The sequence below is a fragment of the Gobio gobio genome (assembly GCF_949357685.1).
Source record: "Gobio gobio genome assembly, chromosome: 9".
NCBI lineage: Eukaryota > Metazoa > Chordata > Actinopteri > Cypriniformes > Gobionidae > Gobio > Gobio gobio.
The window spans coordinates 8,707,229-8,721,037 of record NC_137115.1 but is presented as its reverse complement, the minus strand read 5'-3'; the positions used below and the strand labels follow the sequence as shown (position 1 = coordinate 8,721,037).

General features: G+C 39.1%; 1 protein-coding gene across 3 annotated transcripts in view; it reads left to right on the top strand.

The window, feature by feature from the left end:
- large2 (LARGE xylosyl- and glucuronyltransferase 2) overlaps positions 1-13,809 on the top strand; it is a 127,402-nt gene that overhangs the window by 79,512 nt on the left and 34,081 nt on the right. The gene's annotated exons all lie outside the window — the stretch shown is intronic.

Genomic DNA, 13,809 nt, shown 5'->3' with positions numbered 1-13,809 from the left:
CTGTTTTATAAATACTATGAATTCAGACATACTACCCCAGCAATCAATTTTGTGTCTAAAAGTTGTCTAATAGCCGTCCAAACACAGCCCTGATGTCTAGGCTAAAACAAAGCAAAATTTTGTCTGTCAGTGAAAATGTAATAGACGTCTAACCATAGCCCAAGAATAGACTAGTCATCTAGAACATGAACATGTCAAAGAAATGAAACCAAACGCCTTGTAATCACTGTCGACTTTGCTTACATGATGGAATAAATCATCTCGCAAAAACGACAACCAAATTCAAGGTTATTTTGGGTTACTCATGCTGGACTATATCGGGTCTATAGTTAACCGAGACCGTGAAATGGCGGCTATTGTTTGCTTGGACCTGAGGGGGACAGTAGGGAGTATTTTTACTTTCTACTCAGTACATTTTTCAAGTTATATGCACTTTATCAGTGTTTTTATTTGGAAAACTTTTACTTCACTACATTCCAAAGCATATGTCACACTTCTTACTGCACTACATTTCATAAATACTTATGAAGTTTTTTTTACCCTTAATACTTAATTACATAAACATTTTTGTACTTTCTTACTTGTACTCAGGTAAAACTTGATTTACTTGAATTACTTTTACTTGACTAAAAGTAAGAAAAAACTACATTTTTAATGTAATTAAGTATTAAATTATATTCAATACGAAACGTAGTGCAGTAAAAAGTACAATATTATGCTTTGGAATGTTGTAAAGTTAAAGTTTAAGAAAAACACTGATAAAGTACATACACTTGAAAAATGTACTTAAGCAGAGTAAAAATACTAACTGCTGGGACTCTTTTCACCTAATATATATTGTATGGAAGTATGCGATTTCAGATGCAGCCAGTCAATTGTTTTTGTCCCTGAGTGAATCAGCACTTTCAAATGAATTGGTTGAGTAAATGATTCAAATGACTCTCTTGTAAAGACGGTCAATTGTCACCACTAACTGGTGTAACAATCACGCTTGGACAACCATGCCTAATGTGAGTACACCCTTAAAAATTGGCACCATTTATACACATCTCCCAGACTGAACATTTTCTGACAAGGCTTTGAACTACATACACTAACCTAAAGGATTATTAGGAACACCATACTAATACTGTGTTTGACCCCCTTTCGCCTTCAGAACTGCCTTAATTCTACGTGGCATTGATTCAACAAGGTGCTGAAAGCATTCTTTAGAAATGTTGGCCCATATTGATAGGATAGCATCTTGCAGTTGATGGAGATTTGTGGGATGCACATCCAGGGCACGAAGCTCCCGTTCCACCACATCCCAAAGATGCTCTATTGGGTTGAGATCTGGTGACTGTGGGGGCCATTTTAGTTCAGTGAACTCATTGTCATGTTCAAGGAACCAATTTGAAATGATTCGAGCTTTGTGACATGGTGCATTATCCTGCTGGAAGTAGCCATCAGAGGACGGGTACATGGTGGTCATAAAGGGATGGACATGATCAGAAACAATGCTCAGGTAGGCCGTGGTATTTAAACAATGCCCAATTGGCTCTAAGGGGGCTAAAGTGTGCCAAGAAAACATCCCCCACACCATTACACCACCACCAGCAGCCTGCACAGTGGTAACAAGGCATGATGGATCCATGTTCTCATTCTGTTTACGCCAAATTCTGACTCTACCATCTGAATGTCTCAACAGAAATCGAGACTCATCAGACCAGGGAACATTTTTCCAGTCTTCAACTGTCCAATTTTGGTGAGCTTGTGCAAATTGTAGCCTGTTTTTCCTATTTGTAGTGGAGATGAGTGGTACCCGGTGGGGTCTTCTGCTGTTGTAGCCCATCCACCTCAAGGTTGTGCGTGTTGTGGCTTCACAAATGCTTTGCTGCATACCTCGGTTGTAACGAGTGGTTATTTCAGTCAAAGTTGATCTTCTATAACAGTGGTTTTCAAACCTGTCCTGGAGGACCCCCAGCACTGCACATTTTGTATGTCTCCCTCATCTAACACACCTGATTCAACTCATGAGCTCATTATTAGAGACTGCAAGACCTGAAGTGGGTGTGTCAAATATGGGAGACATACAAAATGTGCAGTGCTGGGGGTCCTCCAGGACAGGTTTGAAAATCACTGTTCTATAAGCTTGAATCAGTCGGCCCATTCTCCTCTGACCTCTAGCATCAACAAGGCATTTTCGCCCACAGGACTGCCGCACACTGGATGTTTTTCCCTTTTCACACCATTTTTTGTAAACCCTAGAAATGGTTGTGCGTGAAAATCCCAGTAACTGAGCAGATTGTGAAATACTCAGACCGGCCCGTCTGGCACCAACAACCATGCCACGCTCAAAATTGCTTAAATCACCTTTCTTTCCCATTCTGACATTCAGTTTGGAGTTCAGGAGATTGTCTTGACCAGGACCACACCCCTAAATGCATTGAAGCAACTGCCATGTGATTGGTTGATTAGATAATTGCATTCATGAGAAATTGAACAGGTGTTCCTAATAATCCTTTATGTGAGTGTTTACTGTAGTATCAGCACTCTTGGAATGCTACTCGGGCCAATCCGATTTGAGAAATTTTTAAGTGGACATTTTATATCTCTGTTTTAAACTGAAAAAATACACGCATCATCTTTAAGTATTACCTTATGAACAGTGCAATCCTACCCTTGTTTGGCTATCACCAGACCAAGCTCAATTTAAGATTGAACATTGGTCTGGGGAGTCTGCTCTGTATTTTCTACTGCACAAGAGGCGTGATAAACGGGCATAAATGAAATGACTCTGTACGCAATTGTATAGTCCTTCAACCAATCAGACCACAAGAGGCGTGAACAACGGGCAACTACCCATCGCTTCTCTAGCCGTCATCGTGTTAAACCCGCCAATAGCGCGCCAGGTGGATAAGCCAGCCTGTGATTGGTGTTTCCAGATTGAGTTGCAGGGCGAAATCAAATCGCCGGCAGATCAGACTGGGTTTACCCAGTCTAATCCTACCCTCCTCTGTAATCACTATATAACAACACTGTGTGTACAATGCATTTTCTACAAAATAAGCATCTGAATGGATGTATAGAGGTATGTAATCTGTTACGGGACTGCGCTTTTACACATTCATGGATCTTATATAGGTTGATAAGTGTAATGTTGAGATAAGGTGGTGTGTGGACTGTTTGTTCACCCAGATCAATACTGGAGTGCACTAAAAGGGGCTCACTGGTTTAATGTGCACTGCCTTATACTGCAGATGAGATGAGTATGTAGGCTATAAAAGCCAGCGGGGGCTGAGTGTTATGTATAGTATTTCACCTCCCTCCACTACACAACCTTAGTAATTCTTGTTTTACTAGGGCACCTGTCCCTTTAGAGAAGGCTTGTGAGGCACGTTGCTTGTTCAGCTAAAGTTCCTTATGAAAGCCGCCCAGCTAGCCCACCTTGACCCGGCTCTCTCCTTCTCTCTCGCTTGCTTTGCTTCCTTTTTTACTTTCACTATCACTCTTTCTCTCTCTTTTAATGGATTTGGGTGGAGGCCTTTCGCCTCTTGAAAGTGTCATAAAGATCCTCTACAAAGTGACCTATTAAAAAGCATCTTAAACCGAAGCCATAAACTGCATGCATTTCCTGTTTGGAAAGATTGACTGCGCAGTACAGATTTGGCTGAGGTGGCGTTTTAGTGTTCAGTCTGAGCAAGAATAGGCAGGTTTTGCAATATAAGACACAAAATCGAGAGTTAAAACCCAATGTGACCTCAACTCTAAAGCATTTGTGCCGTTCTACTCCCCCAAGCAGTAGAGACAAGCCCTGAGGTGATGCTGTGTCATCTGTGGTTTCTCCTTACTCGCTCTGTTCAGAGAATATTAATAAGCAGGAGATGAGAGATATGAGCAGGGAGATTTATGTGCTGCTGGTTTCAGCGTACCTGTGCCAATGCAAACAGAGGAGACGTTCTCCCTGCTGGGTCCTCAAAACAGGTGCCACATCCATTACACTTCAGTAAACAATTCAAGATATTTTCTTCTACTGCACATGAAGAGAAGAAGAGTAGGTAGAGAAATAAAGAAAGCATTCTGAGTTTTAAGATTGGGATTCTCATGGAAGATATTGAAAAATCAGAGAATTTTAATGGTGAATTGTGTGTAATTTCTGCGCCACACATAATGTAGAGAATGATTTTAGAAAGTATTTTAACATAAAATATACGCTATTATGGAAAAGTCTTGGATTTTTAACGTTTTACAGTCATGCTCAGCTTTAAAATAAAAAAGGATTAGACTTTATTTTGATGGCACCCTTCATACATTCTGTTGACTATGAAGCCCTATTCAGACGGTAATTGTTTCTCGTGGGTCATAAGGTATTTTCATAATTGACAGGGGCTAGTCAGTTATTTTATTGCTTTCTGAATCCAGAATATCAGTGCTTTTCTCCCACCACCCGGTTTTTTTTTTTTTTTGAAAAACACCAAGGTCGTGTGGTAATTGCCGTCCGAATCCACTTCTCTGAGTTTTCAAGAATATATCACTTCAAAATTCACTGTTTATATCCTTTTTGACCACTGCGGAGCACTGTACGGTTGCGCTTCGCTGTCATTTGGATGCATTTTAAAGATCTAGACTTGTATTTCTGAAATGCTGGCAAGTATTTACAAGAGCAATATATTTCATCACCGCTCAAAAAATAAAAAGAAGAAAGGCACGTAAACATTTGAAATGGCCCGTAATTATGGCAGCAATTATATATGTTCTACTAACCAAGCAGCATTATGTTTACCTCATGTAAATAAGAGGCTGTATTAACTTATTTCACTCATTTCCATGTGGAATAAAATGACATCCTTTATTTTGAGATAAAATACAAGACAGAAAACCTTTAACTATAATGTGCGTCTTCCTATTTTTAAAAATATGTAAATAATTAAATCATAATTAGGATATTATTTTCCTATTATTGAATGAAATATGCATTTATTCTTATTATACCAAGCATATGACATTTTATTTACAGCATACAATCATGTTATTGACCACGTGAGCAGCTCGTTCCCAGGGGCGCATGATCATAAAACTCGCTCCTCCACAGTGAATAAATCACCATCCGAATGCATGAGTTTTATGACTGAGGTGGCATGCTAATTTATTTTTATGGACTTTCACATGAGAAACAATTACCATCCGAATAGGGCTTATGTCGACATATGAACTAACTCTCATTAGAGTATTATTTGAGTGATAAGGCTTGTTCACACAAAGAATGATAACTATAAAGATAACTATATTTGCGTCAACACCAGCGGACAATATCGCTCTGTTTATTCTAAGTGTGTGCTTGTCTGTCGCTTTAAATTCTCCAGCTTGTTACAGCAGGGTGGATTCTGATTGGCTATCAATGTTTTTATCGTTCATCAGTTGGATAAAATCGTTTTGAAAGTTATTCCAACAATATCGTTTTTCTGTGCCGTTATTGTTATAGCTGTGGTGTGGCTATTCTTTAAATGATTTTTAGAACTATATCTTTATTGTTATCCTTGGTGTGAACGGGCCTTTAGACTGTTAGGGGTAGGGTTAGGGTTAGTAGAATAAGGGGTTAGGGTTAGTAGATTAATTTGACATACTTGCAAAGTTATAGTCAGATAGTAGAATGTCTGTTGGGGGAGCATCAAAATAAAGTGTTAGCAGATATTAATCAGACAGTAAGGTTTCATTAGTTAACTATGCTTTAGTTAACATGAACTAAGAATGAACAATACTTCTACAGCATTCATTAATCTAAGTTAATGTTAATTTCAACATTTACTAATACATTATGTTGAAACATTAGTTAATGCACTGTGAACTAACATGAACAAACAATGAATGACTGCATTTTTATTAACTATCATTAACAAAAATAAATAAATACTGTAACAAATGTACTGCTTATTGTTATTTCATGTTAGTTAATACACTGATACAAAAATGATTCTGTGGTGAAGTAAATACTACAGAAAACAGAATGTAAATTCTACCTGAAAAAGTTAGTTCAGGCAAGAATTCAGAAAAACAAAGTACATTCTATATTAGTAAAGCTTGTAGAAATTAAAGTGGAAATACCAACGTTATAAAATTAAGTAAAACCTACTTATCTGATGCTGGTGTTCCCATCATGCACTGGTGCATGAATAATTAATACCGTTGATTTTAAGTTTTATCATTGTTTTTTTTGTAAGGTTTAGTAACTTGCTATTTTGGGACATGGAGTTTATTTTCTACTCAAAATGACACATTCATACTCAAACAGGATTCATTGAATGTTACCATCATTGTGTATTTTGTACCAAGTATTGAGGTCTCTGTGTTCAGGTGCCACGTTACTTCTATTATGTAGATATGGTGTCTACACAATATCTATTGTATTATTTATTTAGATGTTTTTAAGTAAACCATACACTTTAAAAGCATGGTTTAATTCAGTTTTATATTGTTTGAGTAAAAAGTATTTCAAAGGAAACTTCAACTGCACACAAAAAAGACTAGAGAAATGCTAAAATTAGGTTTACTTTATGTGCACATTTTGTTTCAACAGAAAGAAAAATTAAGTAGTTTGTTCAAAGACTAGTCTTGTTTGATCTACGTAATAAAATTATGCAAAAAATAAAACATTTGAAGTAAATCAAGCAGAACATTTTTATCAGTGTAAATGAACTAATGCTAACAAATGAGACCTTATTGTAAAGTGTTACCATGTCTGCTAATACTCTACTAATACTATAATGAGGGTTAGTTGACTTGTAGGTGAAACGTTACTACTACTTACTACTTACCACTTACGTTAGTAGTGTTGGGGTAACAGCTTAGGACCCAGGACCAGTAGTGAAAAATAAAGACCAAGAGTCAGGAGTGTAATTAATTAAAGAAAAATTTACTGAAGAATAGTTTGCAGTTTCATCAGCAGAAGCAGCTTCAAGTCTCACAAGGAGTTCGTAGGCCGTGCTCCCCCTACCAGCCTACCCGCCTCCGCCTATATCGTACATACAATTTCTCAACAGTTATACTGTTTTCAAGGTCTAACCACGTCATTACTGCCATGTGGATTATTCTGATTGGCTCAGAGAAAATGCACAGTCACTGTAAATTTCCACACAAGGATAGATAGCAGAGCATATCACTAAACTAGGTAGACTAGTTGTCCCCCCATCACTAGAATTAGATCATTGTTGACCTCGGAGGTTGCTGAAAGGCGTCTTCAGGTCTGGTGTCATGTGCAGAAAATCATCATCAGATCATGAAACGCACACACACAAGCTCCCTAGAATCACAGCTCTCCCAAGGTTGGAGAGTCTTAACTAACTATCAACAAAACACTTCACCAAAACATGCTGATACTATGTGCTTCTCTCTCAGTGAGAGGTACAGACAGGCCAATCCTTTAGTGTTTCAGTAAAAGGAAAGATAAAATGAAATTAAATAAAATGAAAGACAAATCCATATTTCATCTCTGGAAGCAGTCATCACTCAGAGACCAAATACAAACTTTAGAAAATATAAAGGAAGAAATAGTCATTGGTCCTCTTGATTTAAGCAAAATCATAACTGGAAAGAATCATTAAAGGGGCTATATGCGTTTTTTCTGAAATTTAAACTCGCGACTGACACCTGTGGCCAAAAAACAGAACTGCTCTTATGTTCTGCTCGCTCTCGCAGCGGTGGTGACGTCACATCCGCAGACAGCGTGGGAAAAAAACGACCCGCCAGAAAATAGGAAAAATAGGATACAGGCTTATAGGTGCACCCACTGTGAGCGGACAAGGTGTCAGTATGCTCATCAGGAGATGTTTGAGTCATAAATGGTAAAATAAAAAGGCTATTGTTACGTTTATTTTGGGGGAAAAGTTGCATATAGCCCCTTTAAAATCATAATAATTATATAGGAGGATGAATATTGATTGAGGCTTTGATTATGAATTTAAGTAGGATATATATATATATTAATTATATTGAAGCGGTGGTATATTCCAGAATCTTTCAGTAGAATGTCTAAAGGGGACCATCAAAATTAAAGGTGCACTATGTAAAAAAATTTCAGTAAAATATCCAAAAACCAGGCCAGTGGAAAAGGCCAGTGTTATATATTTTGTTCAATTGAGTACTTATAATATCCCAAATGTTTCCAACTATTTGTAAATCGTGAGAAAACTGCTATTTTAACCAAGGAACCAGGACGTGAGGGAGTCGCCTGTCAATTTTCGCATATCTGCGTTACCCTCGGTTTCTTGTTATATTTTGCAGAAACGTTTTACTCTCACTGCAGTGTGAACAAGTGTCATAGCAGCCACCGAGCGAACGCACAGAGTAATGTCATAACATCATTTTCAACACACTCAAATGTATCTAATATGATAAACAGAGCTGCGTTACCTCATACTCATGACCTGAAAAGCGGAAATGGCACCAGTGTCTGTGGCATAATAAAAGTCCCGCTGCTCGCGAGGCGTGTGTTGCATTCATCTTATTAACAATCGCTCCGGCGGCCCTGCTCAGCTCCACAACACTCCGTCCTGCTCTGCTTCATACTAAAGTAACGTTAATAATCGCATCCATGAACATGATTTCTCCCGGTGTCCTATCCTGATTCTTTAACACCGGCTGTGAGTTGAAGACCACATGTCTCAAGATACTGCGCTCAAACTTGGCATCATCAAACTACATCTTTGTTTTGAATAGGCGACCTCTAGCGGACGGAAAAGTTACATAGTGCACCTTTAAGTAATCACGAAGGACTGGAAATATCATAAAAATTCATGGTTCAAAAGATGTGGGAGCTGCATAAACATAACAAGTAGTTGCTTTACATCTCACACTATTTGAGTAATAAAGTTGTTTTATTTACATTTATTTGCATAGCCTTTAAATATTAAGATATCAAGTAAACTTTTAAAAATGTATCTCAATATATCTATGTTCTGTTCTGTTGTGCTTCGTCTAGCTATTTTTGGACTCAAGAACACACCTAAGAGACGAGCTGGTTGGGGTCAGATGAACCCGAAACCACTGATTAGTTGACTAGTCTGTGATTGGCTGATTCAATTTAAAATGACAAGAGGCCTATGACTTTTAAATACACATAACTCCTGTTTCTAAATTATCTATATAGTAACCCAGTCCAATTGCATTGATTTACATTGCATTTTCAGTTCAGAATCAACAGGGTGTAATGTGGGTGAGAGGGTGCTTGAGAGGTGCTCTGAGGACACAGGGAGCTGGCAGCAGTTGAAACGCATTTAACTGCAAGGGGGCACATAGTGGGAACCTGGCCGTTTGGATTTACAAACAGCTGACCTTTAGTGCTGGACGTCCACCACCAGGAGGCCTGTAGGAGAGGGGACAAAAAGTAGATGTGTCCAATCACATCTTGATGATTTGTATGCAGATTAAATGAGAAAGAGCAGAAAATTGTCCATATGAGTTTAGCTGGCGTGTGCGTCTGTAGTAATTCATATTTGACTGATTTTGTCAGGGCATTGTGGGATGCTTTTTTGTAAATAGTAGTCAATGACAAATGGATGTCTGATGTAATAAAAATGCAAATAAAATTTTTTATAAGGCAAGTCAATTTGACACTTAATTCTAAATGGATGAGCAAGATTAAAAGTGCTGTCAAATTAATGCCCACCTGTAAATGCACATTCTATATTAATGTGACATGTCGCTTGACAACAACCAACAGCCGTCTAATTAACAGGCTGATTAACTACCATTTATTCAGATTTTTATCATCATTACATGCAATTATTTATTGAACATAAGTGTCTTTTATTAGACTGTTGTTGCTGCTAGAGGCCCTGTGCTTGTTCTAAAGTTCTAATCTTGGTGTTGATGTTGGTTACATATGTTGATACCATTTCCATCAAAAGTTTATTGAAAATGTCAAGTGGTCTTACCATCAAGTAAAAAGAAATAGCACATTTTTCTTTAGACTTTTACCGGATATACAGTACATTTTAATCTTTAATATCAAATATATTTCTTTTGAAATTAATAATTTCTGGTACCGGTCTCTACGGGTCCCTGCAATATCATTTGTTTCATGGTGTTCTTGTCATATGAGAGTAAAAGAAATAAGAAATAATACACCGATCAGGCATAACATTATGAAGTGAATGACACTGATTATCTCTTCATCACAGCACCTGTTAGTGGGTGGGATATATTAGCCAGCAAGTTAACTTTTTGTCCTCAAAGTTGATGTGTTAGAAGCAGGAAAAATGGGCAAGCGTAAGGATTTGAGCGAATTTGACAAAGGCCAATTGTGATGGCTAGACGACTGGGTCAGAGCATCTCCAAAACTGCAGCTCTTGTCGGGTGTTCCCGGTCTGCAGTGGTCAGTATCTCTCAAAAGTGGCCCAAGGAACAGTGGTGAACCGGCGACAGGGTCATGGGTGGCCAAGGCTCATTGATGCACGTGGGGAGTGAAGGCTGGCCTGTGTGGTCTGATCAAACAGACGAGCTACTGTAGCTCAAATTGCTCAAGAAGTTAATGCTGGTTCTGATAGAAAGGTGTCAGAATACACAGTGCATCACAATTTGTTGTGTTTGGTGCTGCATAGCCGCAGACCAGTGAGGGTGCCCATGCTGACCCCTGTCCACCGCCAAAAGCAGCAACAGTGGCACATGAGCATCAAAACCACAGACCACAGAGCAGTGGAAGAAGGTGGCCTGGTCTGATGAATCATGTTTTCTTTTACATCACGTGAATGGCCAGGTGACGTACTTTGGGAACAAATGGCACCAGGATGCACTATGGGAAGAAGCCAGTTGAGGCAGTGATGCTTTGGGCAATGTTCTGCTGGGAAACCTTGGGTCCTTCCATCCATGTGGATGTTACTTTGACACGTACCACCTACCTAAGCATTGTTGCAGACCATGTACACCCTTTCATGGAAACGGTATTCCCTGGATCTATGGCCTCTTTCAGCAGATAATGCGCCGCCACAAAGCACAAATGGTTCAGGAATGGTTTGAGGAGCATAACAACGAGTTTGAGGTGTTGACTTGGCCTCCAAATTCCCCAGATCGCAATCCAATCCAGTATCTGTGGGATGTGCTGAACAAACAAGTCCGATCCATGGAGGCCCCACCTCACAACCTACAGAACTTAAAGGATCTGCTGCTAACATCTTGGTGCCAGATACCACAGCACACCTTCAGGGGTCTAGTGGAGTCCACGCCTCGACGGGTCAGGGATGTTTTTGCAGCAAAATAGGGGCCAACACAATAGTCATAATGTTATGCCTGAACAGTGTTTTTATTCAGTAGTTGACGTTGATTATACTAGATTTCTCATTTATTGTCTTTATAAATAACATTTTAAAAAAAATTAAGTATTAGTTCTAGAAACAAAACAAAAATAACAGTCACGTAATTGACCCATGGAGATATTTTGATGGATGAAAGAAAAAGCCACATCGCATCATTGGAGTTATACGCTATGTACGACTGAAGGAGACAGTCAGTAAATTTTTTCTAGTTAACCTCTTTGTACCCTTGTCAGTGTGAATTCTGTCTGTGTAATGAAGAGAAGTTTTTTAGCGGTATTGTTGGTTTTGAAAAGGCGGCGAAATGCACTCCAGAAAACGGCTGCCTCTTCTCTGGGTTAATTGCTTGAGGTTACATTTCACAAGGCCCATTAATGAAGGTCAACTATGTGTCTACAGGACTGCATTCTCTTTATAGAGACCCACCAAGTTCATTTCTAACTTATTTTCCTTTATTCAGATAGTTTTGACTCAAGACGAGTAGACTTACTTACTGTGCAAGCACTTAGTGTAGTTCACACAAAGTCATTCCGCACACTTTCTGCCTCTCTCTTTTTTCCCCCACCAGCCGCACACACTTGGCATCCACCGCTAAAGTTTGAGAGAGTGTTTTGCTGCCGTGGCAAGTGTGTGTGTGTGTGTGTGGGTGGCTGTAATCTGGTAACGAGTGGTGAAGAGCTCAGGATGGCCTTGAGTGTGCAAGAGTGCCACACATAGAAGACGACAGACAAACAAACAAAGGCTGGTGTCAGCAGAGTCAGGTGATGAAGGACATCATTTTTCAATTACGGTGGTGACCAGTGACCACACAGGAAAGCTCAACACAAGCTCAGAGGCAAACAATACACACAAATAAGCAAACATTCTGACTACAGACACTGTGCACTAGTAAAAAGGGTTGTACGCAGTACAGAAAAGCAGTTGACTATACATCCAAATAACGCTGTTGATGGTAGCGATCACTGATTAAAGGGTTCATTAATTCTGTCAGATCATGTCAAAGCTGTATTTCGTCCTTCCAAAAAACTAAGAGGGAGATTTGGGGTTTGTATTGTGTTTAATTCTCTGATAGTAATGAAGATTTCATCCTTAAACGTACTTTTAAATACATAAATTTTCCTTTTTTTTGACTGAACTATTCATTAAAAGCAGTGCTTCTCAATTCTGGTCCTGGCGCCCCACTGCTTTGCACATTTTGTATGCATCAAAATCGGCCCCTATACCCTCATTCACTATTCCCTACATTACTCTACTAATATAGTTCACTTGAGGGAGTGAATGCAAATGAGTGAGTGAATTTCGGACACTGTGTGCGCCGAAAGGGCTGATGCTTTTGCATAGTTTGTGCATTTGAAACGTAGCAAACTGGCAGCTCCAGTAGAAATGAAAATATTTATCTTGAACTCTGTCATGGAAACTAGCATGCATAAACCTTCATTAAATAATTTAATAATCAATTAAAAATGAATTTATACCTGTATGATATTACGCTGGACCCACATTGCGGTTTGGAAAATGGATGGATGGATGATTGCGAGCGCCAACTTCACTTCAGACATGGCAATTCATTCAACCCTCACAGTGCATTATGGGTGTTCTCTAGCCATTGAGTGCACATCGGTTGTAAACTCGCTATTGAGGTGCATTATGGGATTGAATGTGTGCACTCAATAATGTCCACTATGGTTTTGACACCAATACAAATGGCTGTCTCCTCAAATAGTGCCCTATTTAAGGGTACAGGGGGTGATTCACCTGATTCAGAGTGTGTCAGGTAAGAGAGACATATAAAATGTGCAGAGCGTTGGCGCGCCAGGACCAGGATTGAGAACCACTTTAAAGACCAATTTTAAGGGTCAATGTGTAGGTTTACTTTGCCCATTTTAAATGCAGGACTTTCAGGAGTTTGACAGAGGTGACGTTATTAGAGGGCGGGACATTCTAATTGTAAAGAGCATTTGATTGGATGAAATGAGTGAGTACATGGTGAGTCATCAATATTTTGGTCTGTTTTCCGAGCGTAGAAAGATTCTACATTTTAAATATAGAGTTAAAGGTGCTGTATGTAAGTTTTACACTTTACTAAAGCATAAAAATACCATAATATGCTTGCAGATATTTTGGATTCTCGTTTCTCAGAAAAACAATTCTACAGCCAGTTATTCTACTTTGAAATGTGTGTTCTGTGTCAGAATGTTTTTGTTTCGGTCTGTGCGAGACCGTATGTTGCCAAATTACAGAATAGTATTTCGACACCCCAGGTTGCCAGTTGGGCGGAAAACACAGTATACTGTTGCCACGGAAGCCAGCAAACAAACTGGGTCAGCGATCTCAGATTCTACCCGACCTAAAAACAGACTGGTCTCATTGGAAAAACGTACCTGTGGCAACGTTTTTGCAAACCCCAAAATAGGTTGCGTCGTGCACATTTCGCGACAGTTTCAAAGTGGAATGTCCACTGGGTGCCGCTAAAGCGTAGTTTTTTTTCTGGAACTGATGAGCGAGAATCTGGCAAGTTGTGGCAATG